Source organism: Bidens hawaiensis, unplaced genomic scaffold (genome assembly GCF_021521415.1).
Source record: "Bidens hawaiensis isolate Kalapana, Puna unplaced genomic scaffold, B.hawaiensis_p1.1 tig00020341_1, whole genome shotgun sequence".
NCBI classification, from domain to species: Eukaryota; Viridiplantae; Streptophyta; class Magnoliopsida; order Asterales; family Asteraceae; genus Bidens; species Bidens hawaiensis.
In genome coordinates, this window is record NW_027493096.1 from 220,583 (window position 1) to 233,340 (window position 12,758).

A 12,758-nucleotide genomic window follows, 5' to 3' on the forward strand; every position below is an offset into this window, starting at 1 on the left:
TATAGGAAAAAAGGAAACATCATAAATAACCGAGTGGTGCTACTTCTTCAACTTCACATAGATTCTAAAATAGAATACAAAACCTTATTTGTCGTTCACTGTGTGCAACTTATCAAATAGTTTTTAGTGGAAAGAAGATAAAATGAATCATATATACACTAATGATGTACACTAATGTTATGATAACTTGTACAATATGCAATAAGGGTTGTACAAAGACAAAATATAATACATGCTAGAAAAGAATAGCTGATCGAAGAAAAGGTGAAAAAGTAGTCATATAAATGGATGAATTGATGACAAATGTTGATAAAGTGAGGAGACCCTGCCTAACCTCATCCAAACATCCACATCCAGATCCACATCCACATCCACATCCACATCCAAGGCTAAGTGTCAATTCCTCAATTTGTGCCATGGTCAAGTCCATCTTGGCACATACTTCTAAAATAGAACAATTAGTTTGCTTCATTATGACACATATTATGCGTGTATTTTTTCTAAAACAGCTAAATATTATACATTATATGAATTGAATCATTAATCTTCAATTTCATACCCAAGCCATCTTATCACCCCATCAAAGTGAAAACATAAGGAGACGTATTATGCAGCTTGGTCTATTTACATTTTTTTTTCATCCAATAACTCAATAATTGTAACGTGGGAGAAATGGCATTGCGGATCCACCGGTTTCCTGACATATGATCATTTGATTTAATTGATATTTTCTTCATGAAAGGTACATTTTCTTTTATATGAACTTTAAGTTGTAGTCAATAAATAAAAGAGCACAAACATAAAGAGACAACGAGTGGAGCTTATGGTTTGTTTAAATATTAGCAAAAATAAAAAAAAATGATTACAGGAATGCCAATGTGCCAAATACCAGGTTAACTAGAGTCTCATCTCCGAATAGAAAACTATATCGTATACACATCAAATCCCCATTACTTCATACCTACATGTTAACAGGCAAGTTTGCCCATTTTTATAAACTTTTGTGGTTAAAAATTACTCACCACAATACCTTCGAATCCCTTCTTATATTCACTTAATAACTAATTTAAAATATAAAATTATAAAAATTATATTAAATAAATATATTAACGGAAATGAGTTTGTCTAGTCGTCTAAGACTATGTGTTGTGGCAAGCGAGCGAACGGCTTTGGCGAGTGGTGCGTTGGCCCCGAACACCACAACACCCTCGCTTCACCACTCGTTGCGAGCGGGCGCTGCGACCCCGGGCTAAAGGAAGAAACTTGATGGGTTGGCTCGCGAATGGATGAATTCAATGGGCGCGAACGATAACATGGTGAATTCCTTGGTGATGCGACCGACAAGGGTTGAAGGATTAGGTCCAGTCAGGACCATGTGTCACAATATGATTGGATAAATTTAACTTACATACTAGACCTGCTATCTCATGACCCTATTCGGGTCGGGCAGCTATATAAAAGTTGGATGATCTATGATTATATTTTGACTTTAGGGTTAGGAAATCCCAAATAACATATACATATAAACCCTGATTGATTTCATTCCTTATATATATATATATATAGTTGAAGAATGAGGAGGCGAGAGAGAGAAAACCCATGTGGGATATGCGGGCACTACCACAAATACGAAGAGGGTGAAGTCTGTGGTGTCTGCGGCCACCGGATGCCCCTAGGAGTTGAGAAGTCTTTGGTGGTTCAAGTCAGCGCCTTTTGCTGTATCTTGGCAGCTACGACAACGCCTCTCGCTCCGAGCTTCTCAAGACTCTTGGGATCACTCGCATTCTTAATGTCAGTCACTCACTCCTTGTATTTTGTTAGTATTGCTAATCATCTTATATTGCTTAATTGAAGTTGTCGATTACTTGTTAAGCTATTAATAAAGATCTATGTATTTGCAGACTGTAGCAGCGTGTCAGAATCTCTACAAGAACTCATTTACTTATCACTGCCTTCCCGATAACCCAATTCTAGCCTTCGATAATGCAGTCGAGTATCTAGGTATGTATACGTGTTACAGTTATACAAGATTATTATGGTTGTTACTTTGGTTTACTATGTTCAAGAGCCCAAATTGTTCGATTAGTTATATGATAAGATGTAGAGATTGTATAATATAATCATCAGCATATGAATTTAATAGAGTGAAAAGAGTTTCATATTTTCAAAACTGTTCTGTCTCATTGTATTTTTAAGGTTGCTCACAGATGCAGAGGTCTGCCTGCTGAACATAATTAGAAATCTTATAATTTTGTTATCAATATCCTCGTATTTTGAAATGTGCTGTGCTGCTATATTGTTATTTGTTTGTTTTAACAAGTTATTGCAGAATGCCAAATTATTGCGAGAACAAACAGAGCAAAGTAACATAAATTGTTTAATTTTAAATCAATAGTTCATATTTTTTTTAACCTGGTACTTTTTCCACACAAATGTCTATGCCTGTGTAAATAAAAAAGACCATCTGACTAATTTTCTTCATATGTTTTAAATTGATTAACCGTTTACCTACAAATATATAGGTTATGCGTAGGTAATATAACCTACACATGACTTACACATGTGTAGGTTGTATAAATAAACGGAATGTGCTCATATATATATTTTTTCAAATTACAGGAGAGACGAATAAACATTATATTTCTAGCACTGTCTTTTATTTTAAAAAAGTTTTAAGAAGCTTATTTTGGCAATATTTAGTGTTCTACATAGATTTTTCCCCTGCATGTGATGTGTATAAAGGGTTGTTCAATATAGAACTAATTTAAGTAGAGAACTGCGAGAAACATTACTAATATATATTAAAGAGAAGTTTGGCGACGCTGGACTATGATTGGTCCATTTGGCAACATTCCATTGGACCAAGTTTTGTTTTTTTTGTTTTTTTTTGTTTTGTCTTTTGTTTTAAACTTTGATAATTATATTTCTAATTATCTTTGTTATGTTTGTTTTTTATTAGTTTAGTTCCAATACCAATATACTGTGACAGATGTGATAGTTTAGTTCCAATACCAATATACCGTGACAGATGTGATAAAAACTGACATAATTTGCGTAGACTTAGCGCATTTTGTTTAGTTGTACTGTAACAAAACTGACCTAATGACAATTCTTTTTTTTAGTCCGGTTTTATAACGAACATGAAAAACCCAACCAAATTTGCATGGACTCACCGCCAGGGACCAACAACTCTCGGATTTTACCAACGCTCGAGTTTCACCGACCAACGCTATCCCAATGTTCCATCTCAATTTTTATAACTTTTTTTTGTTTTAGTTTCCGCACAATAACACATGTAACAGAAACTGACCGAATTCATGTCAACTTACCGTCTCAACACTTAGGACCGGTAATGCTTGTGTCTTACCAACGTTCGGATTTACCAACCTTGCGCCGGGTTAAAAACTAGTTGTACATATGGTTTAAACAGCGATACATAAGGCGGTTATGTAATGCATAACCACCTCTTTCTCTCTCTCTCTCTCTCACAATTCTCTACTTAAAAATGGTCTCGTATTAAACAATGAACACGCCTCCATGCATATACATATTATACATACATTTTTCCCCTTTTCTGTCATGAAAGTAGTAAGTGATAATTTATACTGTTGCATAAATTCTGAATGTGATTTACTTTGAATGCATATACTTCTATACACTGTGTTTATGCAGAGGACTTACCATTGCACAAGCCAGTGCTATAACTACCATAATATTGAGCTTTGTATATTTGATGATATTATCATTTAAAATGTTTTTTCGAATAGACTAAAACATGCTATCAAATGTTGGGGATTTCAAACTAGCAACCTGGATTATTTAGAGAGTCGTGTGATAACTTTCAGATTAAAAGTTATTTTGGTGGTTCTCCAAAATACTTTAATTGGATAAAACTCTAACTTGAGACAAGAATTTCGTATGGAATTTGTGAGGAAGATGAACCAGAGAAAAACGTCAATCCAAATATGAACGATATATTAACCTAGGGCAGTTTCCAGGTAGTTTCAAAGTTAGATAACTGCTTTAAGCAATTATCTATTCAAAATTCAAAATTCGTTAATAAATAAACTCCAAATTAAACTTATGATTATGTGTGACATAATCATAAAATTCATTTTTCTAATGAAATTTTAATGAAGCAATATTAACGAAAATAAAGCCAGGGGCGCTGCCCTTTGGACACTGCTAGGGGCTGCCGCCCCTAGAACCCCGCAACCGGGGGCGCTGCCCCCGGACCCTCGTTTGTTAGGGGCTTCACCCCTAACATCATAGTAAACTAAAGAAAGCGTGCACTCCGCACATCCCGAACTTGCTTAATGTTTACTATGATTAAATTGATCGACCAATTAATCCAATTACACTAAAATACTAACAATCCTCCCCCGTTTTAGTGCAATCCTTGATTAACTAAAACTTCTCACAAACAAACAAACTTATGCATAAATGAAATGTCGTGACGATTGAATTTCATCTTAGTGTATTACACATTCCAAATATCCGAATATCGGGGTGTCGCTATGGATTGAACCCTTGCTATTCATAGTGAATACTCGAAGATAATATACACATAAGTTTACATACTTACATATTCTTACATGACACTTTATTTTACTAGCTTGGTGTCCTAATCCTTCATAAGCATATCAAAGCCAAGTCCCAGCTTCTTGAAGCAGCTAAACTTCATACTCATATAGGTAGTGCTTTTGTTCTTGTACCTGCATATGCAATTTTTCAAAAGAACTATTAAGAAGTTATACTTCAAACTCCTCAACTTGCAGGTCTGAACACATACCTTGGGATGTAAATAATAATGTGTTCCAATCTTCAGATGTTAAGCTTTCCACATTGAATTCAGCACCTAATGTCATATTAGATGGGAATTGGGTATCTTAACATGGAAGATTTTAGATGGACTTTAAACCCATCCCTATAGCCTTGTGCACAAGATCCTTACTCAACCCTTTGGTTAAATGATCGGCTAAATTCATGTGAGTTCTCACAAACTCCACCGATATTACTCCATTCGTTTTAAGTTCACGAATCATGCTATGTCTAACACCTAAGTGTCTAGACTTGCCATTATACACTTGACTATATGCCTTAGTCAAAGTAGCTTCACTATCACATCGGATAGATATAGAAGATATCGGTTTAGGCCACAATGGAATTTCATTTATTAAATTTCTTAGCCACTCAGCTTCTTTACCAGCTGCTGCTAATGCCACAAACTCAGATTCCATTGTCGAGTTAGTTATACAAGTTTGCTTTTTTGATGCCCAAGATATAGCACCTCCTCCAAGTAGAAATACCCATCCACTTGTGGAAGAATGATCTTCCATATTAGTAATCCAACTCGCATCAGAATATCCTTCTAAAATAGAAGGAAATCCTTTGTAACTTAAACCATAGTCCATGGTTCCTTTCAAGTATCTAAATACTCAATTAATTGCTTGCCAATGATATGAACTTGGATTACTAGTATATCTACTAAGCTTTCCAACAGCATAAGCAATATCAGGCCTAGTGCTTATCATAGCATACATGAGTGATCCAATAGCTCTTGAGTATTCCAGCTGATTTACAGCAATACCTTTATTTGGTAGGAGCTTAACATTAGGATCCATGGGAGTACTCACGGAATAACAATCTTTGAAGTTAAATTTCTTCAAAACCTTCTCAATATAATGAGATTGAGAAATTGTAATACCATTGTTATTACGTGTGATTTTTATACCAAGAATCACCTCTGCCTCCCCCATGTCTTTCATGGCAAATTTAGATGACAAAAATTTCTTTGTGTTATCAACTTGATCTTGGTTAGTGCCAAATATCAACATGTCATCTACATATAAGCAAATTATTACTCCTTTACCAGATGCATCAAATTTACTATATACACATTTGTCAGCTTGATTTAGTATAAAGCCATTAGAAAATATCACATCATCAAATTTTTGATGCCACTGTTTTGGTGCTTGCTTAAGACCATACAACGATTTGATCAATTTACAAACCTTATTCTCATTTCCAGGCAAAACAAAGCCTTCAGGTTGTTTCATATAGATCTCCTCATCCAATTCACCATTCAAAAATGCAGTTTTTACATCCATTTGGTGAATTACAAGATTGTGTATTGCAGCAAGTGCTATTAACAACCTAATGGTCGAAATCCTAGCAACTGGTGCATATGTATAAAGAAGTCAATGCCTTCCTTTTGTCTAAAACCTTGGATAACCAATCAGGCTTTAAACTTGTCTATGCTACCATCCACCTTCATTTTCTTTTTGAAAATCCACTTACTTCCCAATGGTTTACACCCAGGGGGTAAGTCAGTCAATTTCCAAGTATTGTTTTGCATTATAAAATCAGTTTCATCTTGAATTGTTTCTTTCCAGAAAGCAACATCCCTAGATGCCATTACTTCACTAAATGTTCTTGGATCCTCCTCAATATTAAAACAATATTGATATTGGGATACAATCCCATCACTTGACCCTTCAACTAAATAAACTTGAAAATCATCACCAAAATTTTTAGGTTTATTTATTCTTGTACTTTTTCTTGGTTCAGCTGGTTGATGGTACATCTTCATCTATAGTTTGAGATATCTTCAAACTATGACTCATGTCCTTTGGTCTAGGTACGGAAGTGAATCTTTGTTCATCAAATATTGCATCTCTTGACTCTATAAGAGTGTTTATAGACACTGAGTCATTAGGTTCTAATACATAAAACTTATAAGCCTTGGAATGCTCAGCATAACCAATAAATATGCAATCTATACCTCTTTCACCTAAAGTTTTCCTTTTTGGTTCAGTTAGCCTAACCACCCCCCAAACTTTAAGAAAACTTAAATTTGGTGACTTTTTGTACCAAAGTTCATATGGGGTTATTTTATTCCATTTATTTGGAACTCTATTCAATAAATAACATGTTGTTAACATAGCCTCACCCCAAAATCCATCACTTAAACCCGAATAGGAATACATGGCATTAACCATTTCTTTTAAGGTCCTATTCTTCCTTTCCGCCACACCATTTTGTTGTGGTGTATAAGGAGCCGTTGTTTGATGTATTATACACGTAGATTGAAAATATTTCGGATCATAATACTCACCTCCTTTATCAGTACGAAGATTTTTGATCAACTCATTTTGATGTAATTCAACTTCTTGTTTATATATTTTAAATTTGTCAAGTGATTCATCTTTAGCATGTAATAAATAAACAAAGCAAAATCTAGAAGAATCATCAATAAATGTAATTACATATCTTTTATTTCCTAAAGATGGTGTACCATTGTAATTACATAAATCACTATGAATCAGTTCTAATACTTTGGATTCTCTATTTACTCGATTTGTAAAAGGTTTTCTAGTTATCTTAGTTAAATCACAAGTATGACATTTTCCATTAATAATATCAAAACTAGGTATTAAACTTATTTTAGACATATCTTTTAACCTTTTATAATGAACATGTCCTTATCTAGCATGCCATAAAACAGATTTATCCAAAGTTCTATTAGAGCTAGTAGAAATCATGCAAACAGAATTATGAAAAGGAACATCCAAATTCAACTTAAACATCCCATTACAAAGATAACCAAAGCCAACAAAGGCACCATGTCTTGACAAGATAAACTTGTCACTTTCGATCACTTGTTTGTAACCATAATTATTCAAAGCAATACCAGACAACAGATTCTTTCGAATCCCGGGACATACAAGACATTATTTAAAAGCAAATGTTTTCCGGAAGAAAATAAAAGTTCAACATATCCTAAACCATAATTATTCAAAGCAATACCAGACAACAGATTCTTTCGAATCCCGGGACATACAAGACATTATTTAAAAGCAAATGTTTTCCGGAAGAAAATAAAAGTTCAACATATCCTAAACCCTTGATAGGTTCAGTAGCAACGTTTCCCATGATTAAAGTAGATCCATCTTCAACTGGTTCAAGCTTCCTAAACTATTGGAGATTTTTGCAAACATTACTTGTTGCTCCTGAATCCACCCACCAGGCAATATCATCATCCTGCACATAACATGCTTGAGATATTAAAGAACAATAATTCCGTACTGAATTATAATTAGGTATTAAAGCTTGACCTTGTTGTTTTCCCGAGTCCTTAGACCTGCTTGGACCAGCACCATCTAACTTGCCTTTTCCATCACTTTTACCGGTCCGACAGTCCTTTTTAAAGTGATTGGGCTTTCCACACTTCCAACACACTGACTTTGACTTCTTATTGGGATTGAAATTGTTGGAACTTTGAAACTTTCGTTTCCCTTTGCGTTTTTCTGCAGCCTTGGATGATTCCACCATGTTAACAGAATTAGGGCCTGTGGGTTCTTTAATCCACACTTTCTCTTGAGCCCTTATAGACTCTTCTATTTGAAATGTGGTTCCTAATTCAACCATGGTATATTCCTCGTTATGTTTCATGGTGTTTTTAAAATCTTTCCAAGGAGGTAATTTATCAATCATGCTCGACACAGCAATTGATTCATCCATGTTCATGTTATATTGCTTAAACTGCCCTAACACTCTCAACAACTCATTATATTGTTCCATCACAGATCTAGAATCAACCATCTTATAGTTTAAGAAATTACCAACAAGGAATTTCTTACTAGATGCATCTTCTGCCATGTATTTTGATTCTAGAGTTTCCCATAATTCACTAGCAGATTCTACACTATGATAAACATCAAACAATGAATCAGACATACCATTTAATATGTGACCTCAACACAGGTAATCATCGTTTTTCCATTTGGTCTGCCTTCGGGTCTGCTGCATTGTCACGTTCTCATCATCACTCATCTCCACTGCAGGCATCGGTGTACTCAGTACGTACACAAGTTTGAGAGTGGTTAAAAAGAAGTGCATCTTTTTCTGCCATCTATGAAAATCGATCCCTTCAAACTTCTCCAATTTCCCGAATTTCTCAATCACGTTCTTAGAAGACTCTCCGTTTGACATCTTTCAACAAGCAATAACTTTTAATCTTTTGTTGGGGATTTCAAAATAGCAACATGGATTATTTAGAGAGTCGTGTGATAACTTTCAGATTAAAAGTTATTTTGGTGGTTCTCCGAAATACTTTAATCGGATAAAACTCTAACTTGAGACAAGAATTTCGTATGGAATTTGTGAGGAAGATGAACCAGAGAAAAACGTCAATCCAAATATGAACGATATATTAACCTAGGGCAGTTTCCAGGCAGTTTCAAAGTTAGATAACTGCTTTAAGCAGTTATCTATTCAAAATTCGTTAATAAATAAACTCCAAATTAAACTTATGATTATGTGTGACATAATCATAAAATTCATTTTTCTAATGAAATTTTAATGAAGCAATATTAACGAAAATAAAACCAGGGGCGCTGCCCCTTGGACCCTGCTAGGGGCTGCCGCCCCTAGAACCCCGCAACCGGGGGCGCTGCCCCCGGACCCCCGTTCGTTAGGGGCTTCGCCCCTAACATCATAGTAAACTAAAGAAAGCGTGCACTCCATACATCCCGAACTTGCTTAATATTTACTATGATTAAATTGATCGACCAGTTAATCCAATTACACTAAAATACTAACATCAAAACTTGTTTACAGAGCAATGTGAAAAGGATAAAGCTCGAGTTCTTGTTCACTGCATGTCAGGAAAAAACAGGTGAACTCTTGCTGAAACTGAAATTGTTTAATTGCTCTATTTTATTCTTTTTTTATATTCATATTTGCATATATGTTTGGTTTTTTTTATGAGAATCATGCTGTGTTTTTTTACAGGTCGCCGGCTGTGGTCATGGCATATCTAATGAAGAGCCGAAGGTGGACATTTGACCAGAGTTACCAATGGGTTAAAGAACGCAGACCGCCAGTTGACTTAAATCCAGGTATATTTAATAATAATAATAATAATAATAATAATAATAATAATAATAATAATAAAAGAATTATTAGCAAATTTTAAGTAATTTCAGCAATTACATGTCATTAATTTTTTTGTAGACATTATGCAACAACTACAAGAGTATGCACAGAACCTTCAGGCAGGTATGCCGGCCAGTGGCGGTTCTCTGCCCCTCATCTCAGGTGGTGGAGCCCCGTTCAGCTTCGGGTTTACAAACTCAACCACCATGCCACCTCCAGCCGCCTTCCCAGCTTTCAACACCACTGCTACCGCCGCTACCTCTATTTTTGCTCGTGCAGATATTCCTCCGCCAACCAAGTTTACTTTTGGAGCTGCTGCCCCACAAAATCCGGTGTCTTCTGGGCCGAGTAATGTGAGCCCGAACGTGACAGATGTGTCCATGGAATGGTCTTGAAATGGGTATCTTGGTGTTGGGCTATTTGTGCAAATCTTATGAGAAACCATGAATGAGTTCTGGATGGATGGATCTTGAAGTGGGTTTGGTGAATGAGTTTGAATGTAAATGGTGAATCAAAGCTTTAGGCTTGTTAGACCTCACTAACGCACCTGGGATTTCGGTATTATCAGGCTTCCATTTCATTGTTATATTCATTACATTTGCACTCTTGTTTTCTTGTTCTTTTTTTCTTTTTTTGCACTAATGACAATAATTTTGGTGAAAGGTTATGGGCTCAAAATTCAAATCATCATTATTTATTTTATAAAAAGTTGAAAAAAAAAACATATTCTTTGGATTCTTGGATGGTCTTTTTACTTGTTTATTTAGTTTTGGGTTATTTTGGATGGTTAATGAAGTAATAACTACCTGTTTAGTGTTTCAAGCATTGTAGTTGCGTGTTTTATGGCGTAACTATATTTTTACAAATTTATGAGAAACATAGTTTCAGATTATCAGATTGTCCCTCAACACAGTTTAAAATATTAGGATGTGGAAAAAGCCTAATATTTTAGCTTTGGCTTACCCGTTTTTGTTGTCTTTGCAAACGTTTTGATGAAGATGTAAGCGCATTACGAGCTTGAAGGAACATGAAGAATACAAGATGTATACTCCATCAATATTTTTCGTTAAAGTAAATATCAATCTCGATATGTTTGGTACACTTTGTACTAGATTATAACGAGCTGAAGACCCATTACCAGGAAGCTTGTTTTTATACGACCACATTAGCAACTTAGTGGGCTAAGAAGGAAAACGCAAATGTCATTGAAAAAGAGCATTGTATTCACCCTTCACAGTTGTGTTCCAGTGTGGATCATGTGAGGCTTGGTTATATACATAGGAAAGTGGCGGATGTGGTGACATGAAAGTTAAGTTTATCGATTGGTTTGGTAATACCAATTTGGGTAGCTATAAAATGGGTATAACCGTATGAGTGGCTGTCACGATGAGGGTGGAGTTATGGAAATTCAGTGGTGGAACCAGGATTTTCTTTGTGTTGTATTTTTTGATGTTTGGATTTATAGCTATCTGCCGTCAAACTTTTTGGGTTGAGTTGAGTCAGTCAAGTCACATAATAAAATGCAGCATCATATATTCATTTCACATAATCAAGCATTTGAAGAGCAAGACACACACACACACAAAAAAAAAAGAGGCTAACCTTCGCTCATACTCAATTCTGAAAATCAATTACTATTATTAAAATCGGTTACAAATCACATTGGGTTTCAGTTTTGTAGTTGGGACATTGGGTTTTATTTAAGCTATTTAGCCCATTAACAGATAACAAACTGGGTTTGTTTAGGACTTTAGGCCATTACTAATTTTTTTTTTTTTTTTACATCGAAACAGAAGGCAAGCGGGCAACAAGCTGCGCCGCTGCCCCTTTTTGAATTGCAAAACCCAATCTTTTAAAAAATCATATTGAGCTCACTCGGTTTCGATTTTGTTTATAATTTCTTTATTTATATTGAAGATTTTATTAAAGTTTATTTACTTAATGTTTTGTAATACCTATGGGCTCACCAAATAAGGAGGGGTTGGTTTGAAAATTCCGTGTTATACGCTCTAAAGAAAACACATAAGATTGGTTTTGTAGAATAACAAATCTAATTTAACTATACTATTAAAGTAAGATGATTTTTTTATATTACATCATTCTAAATCCTTCACATAAAATGCTATGTAGATAACATGTAAGTAGCTTCATATTTTATCAAGTTAATCAATTATGTTATATTTGGAAATCCTAATTAATAAGTTATGGAAATATTCCATTTGAATGAATATATATAAAATTTTGTTAAATATCCTAATAGTATGTTATAAGTTAACCTTTAAATATTGAATATCATCATCATCATCATCATCATCATCATCATCATCATCATCATCATCGTACTCAGAATATGTTTAAATATGATGATCTTAACATTTCTCCTAATTTGCATAGGTCACTATCCAATGTTGTATTTAAAGAGGTTTATATCTTATTAATTCATAATGTATGTTATTATATATATTATTAATTTAACTTTTTTTGTTGTATTTTTTTAATCGCTCTCCTAGTTACATAATATATACACCCAAATCTCCTAACAAAGTGGAGAAGTCAAAGGAGTAAAATAAGTTTGTTATAACAATACAATCTAATTCATAATTGAAATCTTATCGTTTATATTGAGAGACATGATGAATGGGAAAGGAGTTTATATTGAGTGACATGATGAATGGGAAAGGAGTGATGGAGGGTTGGTGCAAGGAATAAAACATGAAAAGGTATTGCACCAGTTTGACTCTCCAATATACAAGTTTATATGCCTTTATGTATCAAGAATAAGATAGATCTGCGCAACCAAAGCTCTAGGATGCATTGAC

The 12,758-nt window shown here is 34.6% G+C and overlaps 1 pseudogene; it reads left to right on the forward strand.

Annotated features, from left to right (window-relative positions):
- Positions 1 to 1,573: 1,573 nt before the first annotated feature.
- Positions 1,574 to 10,475, forward strand: LOC143560477 (protein-tyrosine-phosphatase IBR5-like; annotated as a pseudogene).
- Positions 10,476 to 12,758: the final 2,283 nt, after the last annotated feature.